This window comes from Rana temporaria, chromosome 1 (assembly GCF_905171775.1).
Source record: "Rana temporaria chromosome 1, aRanTem1.1, whole genome shotgun sequence".
Taxonomy (NCBI): domain Eukaryota; kingdom Metazoa; phylum Chordata; class Amphibia; order Anura; family Ranidae; genus Rana; species Rana temporaria.
The window spans coordinates 120,833,970-120,851,622 of record NC_053489.1 but is presented as its reverse complement, the minus strand read 5'-3'; positions in this window follow the sequence as shown (position 1 = coordinate 120,851,622).

Sequence of the window (17,653 nt, the reverse complement as noted above, 5' to 3'; positions counted from 1 at the left end):
CGAACGGATCAGCGATCAGTTAATAGGAAAAGAGAAGCTGAGCAAGAATAAACAGAGGTGGGAGGAGGATATTGGACTCATAACAAATGACCAATGGGACAGGATACTGGAACTGGGGACAGTGGTTTCATTAGCCCCCTCACAACGGGTTTCTCACTTGTTTCTCCTCCACAGGGTCTATTATACCCCCAAGAAACTATATGGATTTGGATGGAAGTCAGATGACAAATGTCCCAGATGTCAAAATACAGGGGACCTTATCCACATGATGTGGAAATGCCCAAAACTGCATAGATATTGGGCTAAGACTCTGGACATTATAAATGCAACCTTTGGAACTACTCTGGAACTTGAAGCCAGGGTTTGTCTATTGGGATGCATTGAAGAGAGAATGGGGCAGAGGGATATATTAGTAGCAGTTATAAGATGCCTGTTTCAGGCGAGGAAATTGATCGCACTAAAATGGCAAGCACAAAATCCACCCACAGTAGAGGAATGGTTTAACGTAATGAATAGCACAATTGGGAAGGAAAGGGGAACATGGATTAGAAGGGGCAACCTCAAAAAATGTAATGCAATATGGGAGCACTGGTTATGTAAAATAGGCCGCTCACTTTAATCAGGGAAAGTTAGGTAAAGAATAATCTAAGGAAAGGAACAGAACCAAAAAACGTGTATGCACTTTAAAAGTAAGATAGGAGGGAGGGAGGGAGGGTTGGGAATGGGATTGAAGGAAATTTTTAACCTATGCAATGAAATTTTTGTATGCACATATAATGCACTGAATATAGAATATGGATTTGTATTTTTTCTTTCTCTGCTATATATCTATGGAAACAATAAAAAAAAGTATTGAATTTAAAAAAAAAAAAAAGGATATTTTCTTTAGAATCATGAAGAACTGGTACATCATGGTGTGGGGCTGTTTTTTAGCATACGGAAAACTACATGTCATTGAAGGAGTGATCACTGCCAGTGCCACCTTTCAGTGCAGCTCATCGGTGCCAGTGCCCAAAAGTGCAGCTAGCCAGTGCCACCTATCAGTGCAGATCAGTGCCCATTAGTGCATCAGTGCAGGGAGGCAGCTTATTAGTGCATCTCATCAGTGCCACCCAATCAATGCCAGTGCCACCTATCAGTGCCATCCAATGGCACTGATAGGTGGCACTGGCATTGATTGGATGGCACTGATAGGTAGCACTGGCATTGATTGGATGGCACTCATAAATGTGGCACTGATGAGATGCACTAATAAGCTGCCTCCCTGCACTGATATAGCACCCCCCCCCCAAAAAAAAAAAAGTTAACCACTTCAGGTTCGTTGCAGCCAGTACTGTACCCACACTTCTTCTGCACAATTAAACATTATCTCATCTGTATGACAGTGACTTCCCCAGCGCTCATGGCTTACTTGCTTTTTACTGTACTTTTCCTGTCGATCGTGCGGTGCGGTCCTTTCGCAAGGCAATAGAGACTCCTAGGACGCCGGGGACGGCCTCTGGATGACGTCAAGCACGCCGCCGGGGGACGTCAAGCTCCGCCTACAGTCAGTGTCTGTGTTTAGTACAGTACTGAAGGGGAGGAGCACGCTCAGCCTCGGCGCACTGGCACCGCCCGCGCTACAAGAGGCTGTGTTGTTGTGGATAGCCGCGGCTCTGCTGTGAATCATAGCAGCAGGTCGCGGCCGCTACTCGCGGCCCACGGCCCGTGATTAAATGTTGTTCACTGCGTCAATTGGGCCTATATCATAATGCAGGCTGCAGCTGCCTGGACGTGTGGATTTATTATATAGCGGTCGTCGGCCGGCCGCCGGGCCCTGGTGAGAGAATTAAGTTTGGGCCTATATTATGATGGGGGCCTGGAGCTGCAGCTCAATCAGCCCCACGGTTAATCCGGCCCTGCCTCTATGCACCGCTCGATGTCACAAAAAAAAACTCGGTATCGGTCCCGATACCGATACTGGTATCGGTATCTGGACAACCCTAATTATAAGCAATGTTATATAACTCAGGCTCTATTTCTCAAAGTATATTTTAATCCAAAATCTTTTTTAGTTTGCAATAGAATAGGGGTTAGGTAAAGTGGTTGTAAATCCTTCCATATACCTAGTATATTGACTATTCTCAGGTGATACATAGAGATGAAACAAATCCAGAATTTATAAAGCTTGTCCGAGTTGTCAGAAAGCAGGAGGCAGAGAGCTGAAGTTACACTCTGCAGAGCTCAGTAAGGAGAGCTCTGAGAGTTGATTGGAGGTAAGAGGCACACACCCTTCACACAGCACATAGGAACAGAACCGAGGCTATTAATCTCAAACTGTGTGCTGGAGATCCCTCCCCGTCACCTTTTTTCTCTTGATGTCAGGAAAACATGTCAGACGTGATTCAGGCTGATAGCAGAGGAAGCAGAAAACAGAAGTTCCCTTCCATGTTCTGAATTGTACACACTATAGATCGGAGGTTGTCAACCCGTCGATCGTAGGCTACCTGAGCTATCTGAGCACAACACTCTACTGAACCCTGCATTCTCAGCATGACATACTCCCAAACCCTGCATTCTCTTGTAATACTTTTTTCTTATGTCCACTGCGTTTGCGATCTACATTTGGGGTTATTAATGTACATCACCCGCAGTAGATCACAAAGGCAGAGCGTTTTGAACACAGTGCAGGAAGCACGCATGGAACGTGCCTTTCTGGCACCACGTTCTGGTGTGAACCGGCCCTACAACTGGACACTGTGCCCGGTGATCTTTGACTTCATCAGTTTTGTTAAAGTAGAGCTCAATCTTTCTAAGGTTGCCTACCCCTGCTGGGATATGCTTTGTTCACATTTCATGTCCGATGTTTAGAACCACTTTACAACATGCCATTTTTGGGGAGCCAGGGGAGCTTTTTGTTTATTTCCTATTGTGGGGACATGGCAGGAAGTAGGAGGAAATCTCTCATGAAAGTGAGGGAAATTCACTCTTATGCCGCGGTCACACGACAGTTTTTCGGGTTCTAAAAAATGACGTTTTTAAGGGTCTAGAAAAAACAATGTTTTTTTCAACCCGATCATTAAAACGGCCTTGCCTACACACGATCGTGAAAAAAAATGCTCTAGCAAAGCGCAGTGACGTACAACACGTACGACGGCACTATAAAGGGGAAGTTTCATTGGGATGACGCCACCCTTTGGGCTGCTTTAGCTGATTTCGTGTTAGTAAAAGACGATTTGCGTTTTTCTGTCTGTTACTGCATGATGAATGTGCTTACTCTATTACGAACGGTAGTTTTACCAGAACGAGCGCTCCGGTCTCATAACTTACTTCTGAGCATGCACGTTTTTTCCACGTCGTTAAAGCCCACACACGACCATTTTTTATAACATTAAAAACATCGTGAAAAAATAGAGCATGTTCGGAAAAAAAAATTGGCAATTTTTTTAAAACCCAAAAAATGCTCTGAAGCGCACACACTATCGTTTTTAATGACATTAGAACCCGAAAATTACGCAGCATTAGACATGTAGCACTACCCCTATCAAGGGCTGCTGATAACTGGCTCCCCTTGCACAACCAGACAATGTGCATTCCATGCTTGCATCCAAACAGGTGAATCCCTTGGCTTTGTTTTGATGTTTTATTAGGGGTAACAACTTGGATGGGGTGAAGGGATTTATGGGTTGCCCAACATAAATCAAAGAACCAAAAAAGTAAGGAAGTGTAACCAGCACACCAGGATTTCCAAAATTGGGTCCAAAACTTTAATCACACAGTATCAAAAAATAAAAGCAACATTTCGTAGCCACGCAGGACCCCTTCATCTACATGCCTGATAAAGGGGTCCTGTGTGGCTCCAAAACGTCACTTTTATTTTTTGATATTGTGTGATTAAAGTTTTGGATCCAATTATGAAAATCCTGGTGTTCTTGTGACACTTCCTTCATATGATTGCAGTCGGTTCCAGCCGTTGGTCATTTCAGCTCCCAGTCTAAGATACAGCCGTTTGTGCAGGAACATGTGTGTTGGGAGTATTGCATTGGAGGTTCATGATCGTAAGCCAGTCCCGCTGATGGGACCAGCCCCGAATCATTATTAGAGATTGAGAGCTGTCTTTGACAGCTTCATCACTGCACTGGAAGTACACCATTAGTGTGGGCTCAATACAGAAAGCTCTGCTGTCTAAGGGCGCATATGTGCAGTGTGTGGGCATGAAAGCCCAACCTCTTTGCTGCCACATATATGCATTATGTGGTTGGCAAGAGGTTGATGACCTTTCTTCTCCCCCAGCGGTACATACATACCTTTCTTCTACTCCCCTACTGGAAGTAAAAAAATACAAGTTTGTGCAAGCTTCAATATACATCACTTGGAGCTTACGCAGGGCTGAGATACAAGTCGAGGCCTTTTTAAAACAATATACTAAACTGGCTAGAGCCAGCTCTTGATAAAGTCTATTCCACATTTTCACAACTCTTACTGTGAAGAAGCCTTTCCATATTTGGAGGTTACATTTCTTTTCCTCCAAATGAAAGAGTGCCCTCTTGTCCTCTGTGATGACATTAAAGTGCAGGGACGCCATCGGGAATTATGGGGCCCCTTACAGAGTTTCAGGCATGGGCACCCTGGAGCTGCCGCCTCAAATTGAGAAATGGGGGGGCTGCAGCGAATTGAGAAGCGGGGGTGTGCCGCCACTAATTGAGAGAATTGAGAAGCAGTCGGGGGGGTGAATTGAGAAGCGGGGGGGTGCCACAATTTGAGAAGCTGGGGGGGGTTCTGCCTCCGTAAATTGAGGTCAGGGGGCTTTGGGTGCTCTGGGCCCCTTACAATAAAAAAGAAAAAATATTTCCAAAAATGATAAAAAAAAGGGGGGTAGCCATCCGGGGCCCTGGGGACCTCTGGGGCCCTTTAATAAAAAGATAAAAGTAAAAAATATATATATAAAAAAAAAAAAGGGGGGGGTTGCCATCCGAGGCCCTGGGGACCTCTGGGCCCTTTAATAAAAACAAAAACAAAAATACAAAATAAATATATAAAATGTTTTTTAAAAAAAAGTATATATTTTTTTTAAAAAGGGGGTTGCCATCCGGGGCCCTGGGGACCTCTGGGCCCTTTAATAAAAAATATATATATTTTTTATAAAAAAAATAATAAAAAAAAGGGGGGTTGCCATCTGGGGCCCTGGGGACCTCTGGGCCCTTTAATAAAAACACAAAAATAAATTAAAAAAATATATACCGTATTAATCGACGTATACCGCACACTTTTTTGCCCTTAAAATCAGGGCAAAATCGCGGGTGCGCGATATACGCCGATACTCGCTTCCCGCGCTGTGTTTGAATCCGCCGCTGACATACACCGAGTGCAGTACACTTGGGTACACTCGGCCAGGCTCGGCTCCCCTCGCAGTTATGTGAGAGGAGCCGAGCGTGGCTGAGCGTGCCCGAGTGTACTGCGCTCGGTATATGTCGGCGGCAGCGTTCAAACACAGCACGGGAAGCAGGGATCAGCTCAGAGACAGCGCGGGAGAAGCGAGGAGGACACCACAAAGGCCGCAGACGGATGCCGGACCGGACAAGGCCGCCGATGGACCCTGGGCAAGACACCAAAACTGTACGTAATAAAAAAAAAATCCAGGAATTTCATGTCTAGATTAGGGGTGCGCGCTATACGCCGGTGCGCGCTATAGGCAGATAAATACGGTATATAATTTTTTTTATTGTTTTTTATAAAAAAAAGGGGGGTTGCCATCCGGGGGCCCTGGGGACCTCCGGGACCCTTTAAGGTGTACTGCCTGTACCCCCCTGATGTTTGTGGGACTTTAAAAGACAATAATAACATAAAAATGAAGTTACAGTACATGATTTATTTATTACAATCTTGAATACATATCAAATATTTTGTATAATAGATAGGTAGTCACAAGACTTACTCTAAATATGCTGCAATACAAATAATAGCATGTACACTCGGGTACATTCAGCCAGGCTCAGCTTCGCTCGTAGTCACGCTCTGTGACGTTTATGCGTGAGAAGCCGAGCCTGGCCGAATATACCCGAGTGTACTGCGCTCGGTATACGTCGGCGGAGGCTTCAAACTGAGCCCGGGAAGCGGGGATTCGACATGAAGACAGCGCGGGAGAAGCCGGGAGGACACCACCAAGGCCACAGGCGGACGCCGGACCAGACGAGGCCGCCGATGGACGCCGGGCAAGACACCAAAACTGTAAGTAGTAAAATGTAATAAATTGTTTTTTTACAGGATTTTAGGGTCAAAATTAGGGGTGCGCGCTATACGCCGGAGCGCGCAATACCCCGATAAATACGGTACATGGTAAAATAAATCAATTGAAGAACATATAAAATAGAGACAGGTAACTGTTGGCATCTAGTGGCACTCTACACGTTTCCTGGCATTTCAGCCATTCATCAGGAGTGTTATAAAGTAATATACCGGAAAGAAAAATAGATAAGGGTAAATAATAATGCCTTTGGAATAGGGGAGGACAGGGACTATGTCTCAACAAGGTGGAGACAGTTGAGAGACATACTGTACAGCCTCAAGGCTAAGTCTGGTATCTGTCAAGGAAAGTGGGGGTACAGGCATGATGTCTCCAACGGGGTTGAGACGGGGAAACCCTCCAGGGACGGAGAACAGTGGTAAGAGCATAACACGGTGGTCACAGCTTGATCCAAATTACTATGTGTGCACGTGGAGTGCATAGTGTTTCTAAAGCAAGTATGTAAAAAAAAAAAAAAAAAACTCTACACCAAGTTCACTATATGGACCACTTATGTATGGACCATTTATGTGACAGCACTGAGTCAATCACCAAGCACCAGCACTGTCAAATAAAATTAATCAGATGCTCATCCATACCTGGAAGTACCTACAACTGTTTATTTTCTCCCAGTGGCTGAGCGGAGCAGTGGAGGAACTATAAAAGGCTAAGCATCTGCTGCTGGTGAGGGGGGAGGGGCAATCGAACAACCCAACAAAGCACGGAGGAAGGCACAGGTTTCCTTTAGAATAACCTACAATATATTACATTTTTTAGTGGTGTTAGAGCGCTTATTACAACTTGTAACCTGTGTAACAAGTGTGTGGGCCACTGAGGTAAGTGACTGACTCCTTGCAGTTACACCCAAGTCACATGGTGACTGAGGGCAGGTGGCACTAAATAAGAGTTTCTTTTTGCAAAAATGTGTGTTGATGAAGTCTCACGTAATCATTACTCTGGCATCACACAGTAATACTTGAAAAAATGTTTGTGTAAAAAGAAGTAATATGTGTTGACAGCCCTTGCTGAATAGCTACAAATTCAGTGTGGAGAAACTGAGCATAACCAATTCAAATGCTTTCATTTACTTGTGAAACAGTGTCTTCTAAATGCAGAATCTTGCATTTCTGTGAAGCCAATTAAACAGAGCAGCATGGGGCTGTCGATCAGTCCTGCAAGCAACAAAAGCATCTGTTATCAAAGCAAATAATGTAGATGCTGAAAGGGAATCAATTTCTCACAAAAAATCATGAAAAAGAAAAAATTCACAAATAGCATTTTACAGCAAAACTCTAAAAATGATTCCATGCTAGCCTGACATATTTAGGCAGGTATCACATTTATTTAAATTAGTGACGAGCGAACCGAGCAAAGTTCAGTTCGCTGGACATTCAATAAACACAGAACATAACTCCAAATTCCATTAAAGAATATAGGGAGCGAGATCATGTTTTTTATGTCCTTTTTCAAGGCTAATTTGCAGGTTTTTGTTAAAAACAAAATGGAGCACAGCCAAAAGGGACATGTACCAATGCAAAAACTTTTTTGTAAAATACTGTTGAATGGGCACAGTGTCTTTTTTTGTGTCTTTGTATCAACATTAAAAATACATAAATCATTTAAAGTGGTAGTAATCTATGTTACACCACTTGTACTTGTATAATTAGGCTTACCTATAGGTACTGTGAATATCTTCTAAACTTGCACAGTTTCAGCCGATGACATTACCGGCGCATGCACTTTAAAGGTCCAGCATACAGTGACGGATCTTAGGAACCTGTGCCGTAAATGCCGGCCATTCATGTAGCCAGAGGCCATGAACCCAAAAGGAAGACCAGGGGAATATGTCAGCCTTCTCAGCAGTGACACTGTGGCGCTGGAAGGGCTTAGTTCTAAGGAAAGTCTATCATAACGTGCTTGTATGCAATGCATACAAGGACATTATGATATTGCCTTGCAGGTAATTTGTTTTAGTTTTTTAATCACCTGCGGTTTGTAGGACGAGTGGTTCTTGTTCTGCGCATGCGCCTTCTGTAAGCCTGTAATATTAAGACACATATTAGGGGCGTGGCTGAACACAAGTTGCCATCTAGTATTTCATGTGCAGACAGACTGTAAAGACTGAAAGATATCAGCAGCAATGAGATGTAACAAATGAAAGAAAAACATAAATCCCACCCCCAAGATACATAGCATTTTTGCGTCCTACATGATACATAGCATTTTACTTCTGACATTCAGTAGGGTTTACATCTAACAGACCAAGAACCCTACACTAATCTCTATTTATGCAGTCTGTCAGCACCACTTCCTATGCTTTCCTTATCACACATAAAGCATGTTGTCATTATGGCTGTTGTGACCTCACCCTTTTATAGTGAAGGCTCTGGCTTATCCAAAAGTCCCTTTATTGGCCTTTTTAAGCCAGCTGACATAAGTTCAAAGGCCAGACAGTGCAATATGTTTACAAAAAAATTTAGGCTGGTGAATTTCTGTATTATTTCACTGGGATAATTAATTTCAAACCCGCTGAATCTTCTGCGGTCCCTTGGCAGTGACCAATTAACATCTCCTCCCTAATTACAATATTTAGCACTGATCATCTACATCTTTTGGTTGTGTTAAAAAAATTTAAGCACTTTCATAGTAAAGTGTTTTTTATCTGGCAGTATAAATTAACAGTTATTCATGGCTTATCATGGCTTAAAGATGCATACTTAAACTGTTGTTTGCTCAAACATGATTGGCTGCTGCATAAATCAATCTGATAGAGATCGTTTTTTTGAGGAAAAGATAAATTATATGTCTGGGCTTGTGAAAGCAATTCATTTTAGATAGCGGTTATTGATTATTTCATTCTACGGATACATGTACATGTCTACATCATGCTTTAAATACAACATATCAAGGTAGCTGACTGCACTAACAGGTATAAAGGAGTACATACTGTAAAAGTGCATAAAGAAGGTGCATTCTTTAGTTAATTCATAGTTGTCCCTGATTTTCCTGGGTAAACTTCAGTTTTAGAAAAACCCATGGTTTAAAGATCTGACACTATTCTCCTTTTTTTTTACTGTTATGATGCTCTTGTATTAATGAATTCAGGTAACTATAATGGAACTCTACACATATATTTAAAAATACCATTTAATCCAAAGATATATGTAGTAAAAAGGGTTAAAAGTGCAACTATAGCCATTAAAATTAGACTCGAGAAGAGTAAATACTTCTGTCAATTTTTTATTGCTGCCTTTATCCTGTTGAAGAGATTTAATCTTACTACCTGTCCCTATGGCAGATAAAGACTTTTTTTTTAAGTCTCTGTTTCCACTGGAGTGATTTACTATCATGTCTTTTTATAACAGGAAGTAGAAGGAAATTTCCCCAATAGAGACACCACAATAAGAATGGAACAGAGATCTTACCCCTCTCCTACTCTGGCTGTGATGTTTTTTAATTGAAATGAAAAATGTAACAGTTCACAACTAATGCCTCGTACACACGATCGGTTTTCCCTATGGGAAAACTGCCATGTTTGCTTTTGGTCGGGAAAACCGGGCATGTTCTCTTTTTTCCACCGCAATTCTCTGCGTCTTTTTGCTCTGCAGTTTTCTTATGGGAAACATTGCAGTGGAGCATACACACAGACGGTTTTACCAAACCAAAGCTGTCATGGCAGTTTTCCTGTTGGGAAAAACGTCTGTGTGTACACAGGGTAAAGCATCTGAGCAGGTTCTCGGTTTTCCCCTCGGTTTTCCCGGCAGACTATTGACCGTCGGGAAAACCGATCGTGTGTACGAGGCATAAGAGAAGGCTCTCCAGGGGACAGCCCTTTCCTTCTCAAGGTTACAGAAAACTAACAGGAGTACTGTTATAACCTTTGTGAGACAGCTGAAGACTCAATTCATTACAAATTTCATTGCAATGCACATTAACTACATGTGACTGCAAACATTAATGTATGTCAACATGCTTTTAATGAGTTTTTCTTGACTTCAATGAAAAGGGCATAACTGTAAGTGATGATGAGCAAACAGAGAAAGGTGTAAGTCGTTAGATTTTCTCAGACCATTTGAAAAAAAATTCAAACCCTGAACATATGGAAGTCTAAGCTTGTATTTTTTCTAGCCATTTTCAAGACAAATATGCAAGCCTCTTGTAAAACAAAGGACATACAGCTAGAAAAGGAAACAGAGAACATGAACCAATGCAACAAAAATAAAAAGTGTGGCCCGGATTCACAAAGCACTTACGCCAACGTATCTAGAGATACGCCGCGTAAGTGCAAATATGCGCCGTCGTATCTATGCACCGCACTCTGAAACCAAGATACGCCTGAAAATAGGCTTCATCCGACCGACGTAACTTTCCTACGCCAGCGTAGAGTGGGCGCATATTTATGCTGGATGTAAGTGGCGCTCCAATTGATTTCCTATTCAAATATGGAAATGAGGGAGATACGTCGATTCACGAACGTACTTGCGCCCGGTGCATAATATACGCGGTTTGCATAAGTTCTACGTCTGGTGTAAAGTTATTCCCCATAGATGAGGCGCAACCTATGCAAAGGTATGGACCAGGGAACACAAGCTGTCGTATCTTATGTTGTTTACGTTGTATGTGAATATGACTAGGCGTAGGTTACGTTAACGTCGTAGGCAGTAATCCGTCGTATCTTAGGGAGTAGTTCCGACATGATTCTGAGCATGCGCACTGGGATGCATCCACGGGACGGCGCATGCACCGTTCGTTATTCGTATCTTTATGGCGCTCGGCCCATCATTTGCATGGGGTCACGCCTCATTTGCATGGCTCACGCCCACTTCCACTTACGAGGACTTACACCTAAGAAACCCAGCGCTGATTTGGTGGCAAGTGCTTTGTGAATTCGGGGCTTGCCTCTCTGCGCTGCGTCGGCGTAGCGTAAAGAAGATACGCTACGGCGGCATTAATATGCACCGATTTATGTGAATCCGGGCCTGTGTGTTTTAATAAGGTTTTAATGGCCACTTTAAAAATCCCAAATTCCTTAAAATAATTTGATTTTACAGTACCTTAAACCTGAACATGTAGGATGTATTTCAAGCAAGAGTAAAGTAAAAAAAAAAATGCTGCTAAATGACAGTTCCAATCTCTGGCCTTCTTCATATAAACGAATGGCCAGGAGAACATTTTTGGTCAATGAGGCTAGGCAGTTGGTTTGAAATTCAGCAGCTGGCCCTTGGAGGTTTTCATTTACAGTATTTGATTCCAGTATGAGGCAATCATAAACAATGCCAACTTACTTTTGCCATGAGTAATGCGGGATCCCTCCAAAATCAATACCAGACCCTATATAGGCATGCAGCCTAATTAACCAGGAAAAGGTGAGTCAGCGAGCATTCAGTCCCCCCCCAAACCTTACCAGATCACATGCTCTAAGCACAGGCCACCTCCAGGCAAGCCACTTAGTCCCCACATTGCTAGACAAGTACCTCACCCCACATCTCTGGAATGGTGAATGTGAGGGTGTGCAGATGGAGAGATAATGATATATGGAAGCCACCTTTAGGATAAGGGCCCCCAGATATCATGCCTCTTGCTATATGAATGATTGTAGACAAAGTTGTGTTGCAGCTTTGTACAACCATAAATCCATCTTTGAGTGTGGACTCCACTGGCAATATATTCTGCCTGTGCTGGGTAATATTAGGCCAGTCCCCCTCCTCATCATCGGCCGCTGTCTCCCAGTCAGTGCACCCTAGTTACCAGTCACTGCTGCAGGGTATCACCAGGAGGTGGTCCGCGGTGTGTTGAAGTGGTGAGGGGTAGATTGCAATCCGAAGTCTTCCAAGATGATTGAATGCAGATTGTCTGCATGTAAAGCCTGGCCATGGCCCTACATAAATGATTAAGGGATACTTTAGTCTTATTCACAAAAAATACAAAGTAAATAAACACACTGTAGATATATATATATATAATTTATTTATTTATATATATATATTTTTTTATATAAAAACAAAATTGACAGCATAAATTCAACATCAATCATGTTGTCCAGTGATTTAGATCCATCATCAATTCTGATGACCTGACAACCTTGATATCGTGATATTGGCTGCCCGTCATCCTCTGAACAGCTTCATCCACACTGGTAGAAGCATAGTTAGCACTAGGAGCCAATCAGATTTCCACTGATTTCAGTAGTGCTTCTCAAAATAACACTGACCAGGTTTTCAGTAAAGCTGGGATCACACTTATGCAAATTTGATGTGGGTTTCTCCGAATCCAATTCACATGACAGGCAAGTGAGACCAGCTCTCAATAAAGCCGGTTCACACATTTCTGGGGTGGCTGTGGTCCGGATTGAAACTGACTGACTTGAATTGTACAGGAACACACCAGACCCCAGGCACAAACCTGCAGCCGCACATGTGTGAACCCGGTTTATAAGAAAATCGGATGAATGTTCATCTAATTTTCCTCGTTGTTTGATAGCGAAAGTGATGAACAAAAACTCTTGTACGACAAAGGCTTTTTTTGTAGTTTGTTTTTGATCATGCAAAGGCTTTTTTATCAGATTTTATTTTTGTAGGAAAATCCTACGGGAATGGTAAACAATAGATTCAAATCGTTTGTTCTATTCCCGTATGAGAATTTTTTTGGAGTTTGTCCCTTCGAGAATTTTCAGAATCGGCAGTTGAAAGTTGTGTACACACAACTCGTATGCACAAACACGAAAATCGTGCAAAAGTTCTTTGTATAATTAGTATTTTATTTTAAAAGAAAATCAAAACAAATACAAGATACATTGACAGTGGTACAACATTACTTAACATAATCCGAACACAGTCGGGCATGCATCTGGGATGGGGCTCTGGAAAAGTAAGGGAGCGGAGGTCATCCGCCCACCCCGGACGTTCGGTCCAGTTGAGCAGGCGTCCCCCCCAACAAGTGGGGAGCGGGATAATCCCGAACCCCTACCCCCTGCAATGCTAATTACACTTCCAAAGTAACAGTGAAACAATTCTTGGAACAGCTAGGGGCGCCATGGGACGCCTAATAAAACGTACATAATAATAAGACAGGGGGAAAAAAAAGGAACATTCCAAGAACATCCTGAGCGCCAGAGGCAAGGCTGGGCACCTGAGCACCACATGCCCGCCTAACATTAACCATAGTCTGCAAAAAAAGGCAAAAACGAAATAAAAACGCAATAAAATAGTAAATTAAAAAAAAAAATTCAATTAAATTAAAAGAAAAGACAGTGGACTATCACAGAGAGAGAAGAGAAACAAGAGAGGTAGAAAAAGAAGGAGAAGCGAGGGAGCAAGAGACAGAAGGGAAGGTAGCGGAGGAGTCAGCCCCCACCGATGGTACACAAGTGGTATTACAGAAATCAGGAGGTCTCCTGGTTAGGCCGTTGGCGATGCTCCTGGACGAGTCTCCCAAAGGAGGGATCCGCCAAAGTAAGCAGAGCCTCCTCTAAACTGGATGATAACGGGGTAGTATCGTGGATGTGTGCCTTCCAATCCCCCCAAACAGTGTTGAAGCAATCCCGGGTATCCCTGTAATCCGCGAGCCAGCTCTCTGCCTCCATGATCTCCCCCACCTTCCCCAACCAGTCCTGTTCGCTAGGGATATGTGAGCTTTTCCAATGAATTGGAATGAGACGTTTGGCTGCATTGAGGAGGTGGGGGAGAGCACTTTTCTTATAACGGGACAGTGGAATGGTAGGTACGTGGAGCAGAAAATGCTGAGGCAGGGCCGGGATATCCAGCTAAAGTTCTTTGGATGAAAATTCTCGCACCCAATTTTATTATAGTGTTTACGAGCCTTAAGGTAGAGCACATGAACAACTTGTTAGTGTAACGCTGTCCTCTCAATCTCCAATCAGCCAGCTAGGACTACAGAACCAAAACCTAAGCAGGTTTGTGTGCTTTATTTTTGGCTATAATCAACCATCAGGGTGAGTTTGTTCCCATGGTTTTTGGATGAGATGAGAGTTGAACTGTATGCATGATGCTGTAAGATGCTTACAGCTGTAATAATAATTTAGGAATTAATCTTTGGGGAACTTTCTTCTTTGCAGGGCACCTTTTTATCTGCACTTTTTTGGCAAAGATTTTTAGATTTTAGCAACCTCTAAAGTTATTTCTTCATTCAGATAAACAGCAACTATGGAAGACCATAATGATCCATGTTTATGATAGAAAGAGAAGATACAGTGGTGATACTTATAAAAAATTAAACACATGCAAATTTATGATTAAAGATCTCCCATTTTATACTACATAAGAAAAAAGAAAACAACAAAACTGGTGTTCATAGTTTAGTGTTTAGTAGTGTTTTGTCTTGAGATGCAGAGAGTTAAGGTTTAAGGGTTAATTCCCATTGGGGACACTAGCCACATGAAGTTTGTAAGTAACAGTAAAACCTTGGATTGCAAGCATAATTTGTTCCTGAAGCATGCTTGTAATCCAAAGCACTTGTATATCAAAGCAAATTTCCCCATAAGAAATAATGGAAACTCAAATGATTTGTTCCACAAACATTTATTCATAAGTGCTTTCGTTTATAGTCTATATAAAAAGATTATAGCAATGTGATATTGTTTAACCATAATATGTCCACAAATGGAAGCCTCCACAAGGGCATTAGAAGCAGGAGCTACAGAGTATAAAAGAGAAGAGAGGCGCCTCTAAGTGTAGCAATATGGTTACATTTATTGAAGGTACAACATTTAGCAACTCACATGGTTGATGATTAAAAGAGGCACATCCAAGTATGCAGGCATCTGGGGTAAAGTGATCCACATAGACCGTCCTCCGCACCGCTGGCTCTCACCGCTGTCAGTCTGCAATTATGACCGGGAAGACTACCCTGCAGTAGAGAGACCTGAAAGCAAGGCTTGAAGAGCTTGTGGAAGGGAGGACATCAATGGTGGTGCGGAGGATGGTCTATGTACATGAATGAATGAATGAATGAATGAATGAATGAATGAAAAACTTATATAGCGCGGCACATGCGAACTGAATCGCTTCTGGGCGCTTGAATGTTACTGTCTCTTGACATCAAAAGAGCACAGTTTTACGGCCGGGGCCTGCATTGGCCCTTCTGGGTTTGAATATTGATTATTTTCCTCCACAGTTCCGCACTGTAGTGACACATTTGTTGCTAGCAGCGAGATCACTCATCACCCGGAATTGGAGGTCCAATGCAGTCCCTAACCTGTCGGACGTAATCATTTTTACCCGCAATAATTATGTCTACGAATCTCTAATAGCTTCCAGAACAGGTCAAAGGAGAAGTTTTGATAAAAGATGGCAGATTTGGAGTGAGTGGAACAAGGAGTGAGCTTATATTTTTGGTTGACTAATGTATTAATGATAACTTTGTGCTAGCAGAGGTTCCCGCCACACCCTGACTCTGTTAATATTTCATATCTTGCTCAAAACTAGAGGTCCATCTCGTCCTTGTTCTTATCCCCATTCCCCTTTTACTTTAGCCCCCCCTACTTATTATTTGATACCTAATTTGTCTCCATTGCAAGTCGACATCTGTTTATTTTATCCCTCTCCACGAATATATGTGAGGAAGATGGCAGAGTTAGTTGCTAGAAGTGATCGCGATACGCCAGACAGTACTTTATGTCTTATTATGCAACTTTAATTTTTCTACGTTGTGGTGTAAATGTAGTCTTATGCCTGTATTATCATACATTCATGCAATGTCCCTGTTTTCTCTGTTGATGTACGACTCTTTTTTTTTTTTATATGTTTATGAAAAACTTTTCAATAAAAACTTAATTGGAAAAAAAGAGCAGAGTTTTAATCTGTCTTCTGAAGGCCAGGTGGTTTTCCTCCAACCGAATGCTGGTTGGTAAAGCGTTCCATAGTCTTGGACCTTGGAATGCAAACCTTCTTTCTCCTTTGGACTTGTATCTGGCTTTGGGTACCTTGACCAGGTTTTGGCCAGTGGATCGCAGAAGGAGATTGGAATTACATAGCTTTACCCTGGATGCCTGCATACTTGAATGTGCCTATTTTAATCATCAACCATGTGAGTTTCTAAATTCTGTACCTTTATTAAATGTAACCATATTGCTACACTTAGAGATGCCTCTCTTCTATTTTATACTCAGTTGTGTCATGACGCTACTCTTATATCAAGACATCACTTGTATATCAAGTCAAAATGTATTAACAAATTAGCTTGTCTTTCAAAACGCTCTCAAACCAAGGTTTTACTGTACTGGTCATGTCTGGGTGGGTTGTGCCAATAGATCTAAAACAAATTACTGTGACCGTTCAATCACTAAACACACATTTATACATTTGTGTACTTGGGACAATTTATCTGGTTTATCAATTAATTTCAGGTATTTAAATAGCCCTGAACATTTACACAGCACTTATATTGTACATTCATATCAATCCCTGCTTTCAAGAAATTAAATGTATCAAAACTGAAGCAGATAGAATCTGGAGCATCCATGCATGGCAACCAATCAACTTCTCTCTTTTATTTTCAAGCTCAGCTGGTACATTTCCCCAAGGAGCTAAGGTCCCTACCTCACATGCATACTCATACTAGGACCAATTTAGACAAAAGACAATTAACCAGTACTCCCCAGGTGATATACTTCTTATAAATATAAAAAGAACAATCAGCGCATACAATAATTGATATTGAACAGATAAATGCAAGCTGAACACTAAAGGTTAATCACATCGCCTACAATAGGTATATAAAATAAAGTAATTAGTGCAGCGCAATATGAGTGAAGAAATGTCCATCCAACAATAAGAAGGAACGACAAGTCCCAGAATGGAAGATGAGATCCCTCATGAAAGAGTAGAAGATCCAATCCGCTGGTGATTTCTAGGTGACAAACCCTCCACCAAAAAGCCAATGCCCTTACCAGAAAAGGTGGACCCCTGGTCAAACAGAAGGTGAATCACACTTATATCCGCAAAGGGATGATGATAGTCTCCAGTACGGCAATAATCTCCTCTGCTGCCAGTTCCAGCAATGTCTCCTCTCTACTTCCTCCCGACTTATATATGCAGCAGTAATTTACCTAACTTTATTTAAAGTAATTGTAAATGATCACCTTGTAAAACAACCTATTCGGTATAAAATAGAAAGGCAAAACATTTGTGTATAGATATAAAAAAATAACATTCTAAATACATTTTTTTCTTATCCTGTTCCCTCTATTCTCGGCTGCATGAGAGCTGGGGAAGGAGAAGCAGCAGCAGCACACTGATCTTCCCGGGGGAAAGGCTGTGCCGAGAGGGGGGGGGCTAGAACAAGTCTGGTCATTGGAGGAGAGCAGGCTGAGTTCCCAGCATAGCTAGACAACTGACCAGTGTGTTCTCCTGCTTAGCGGGGTCAGTTTTTAAT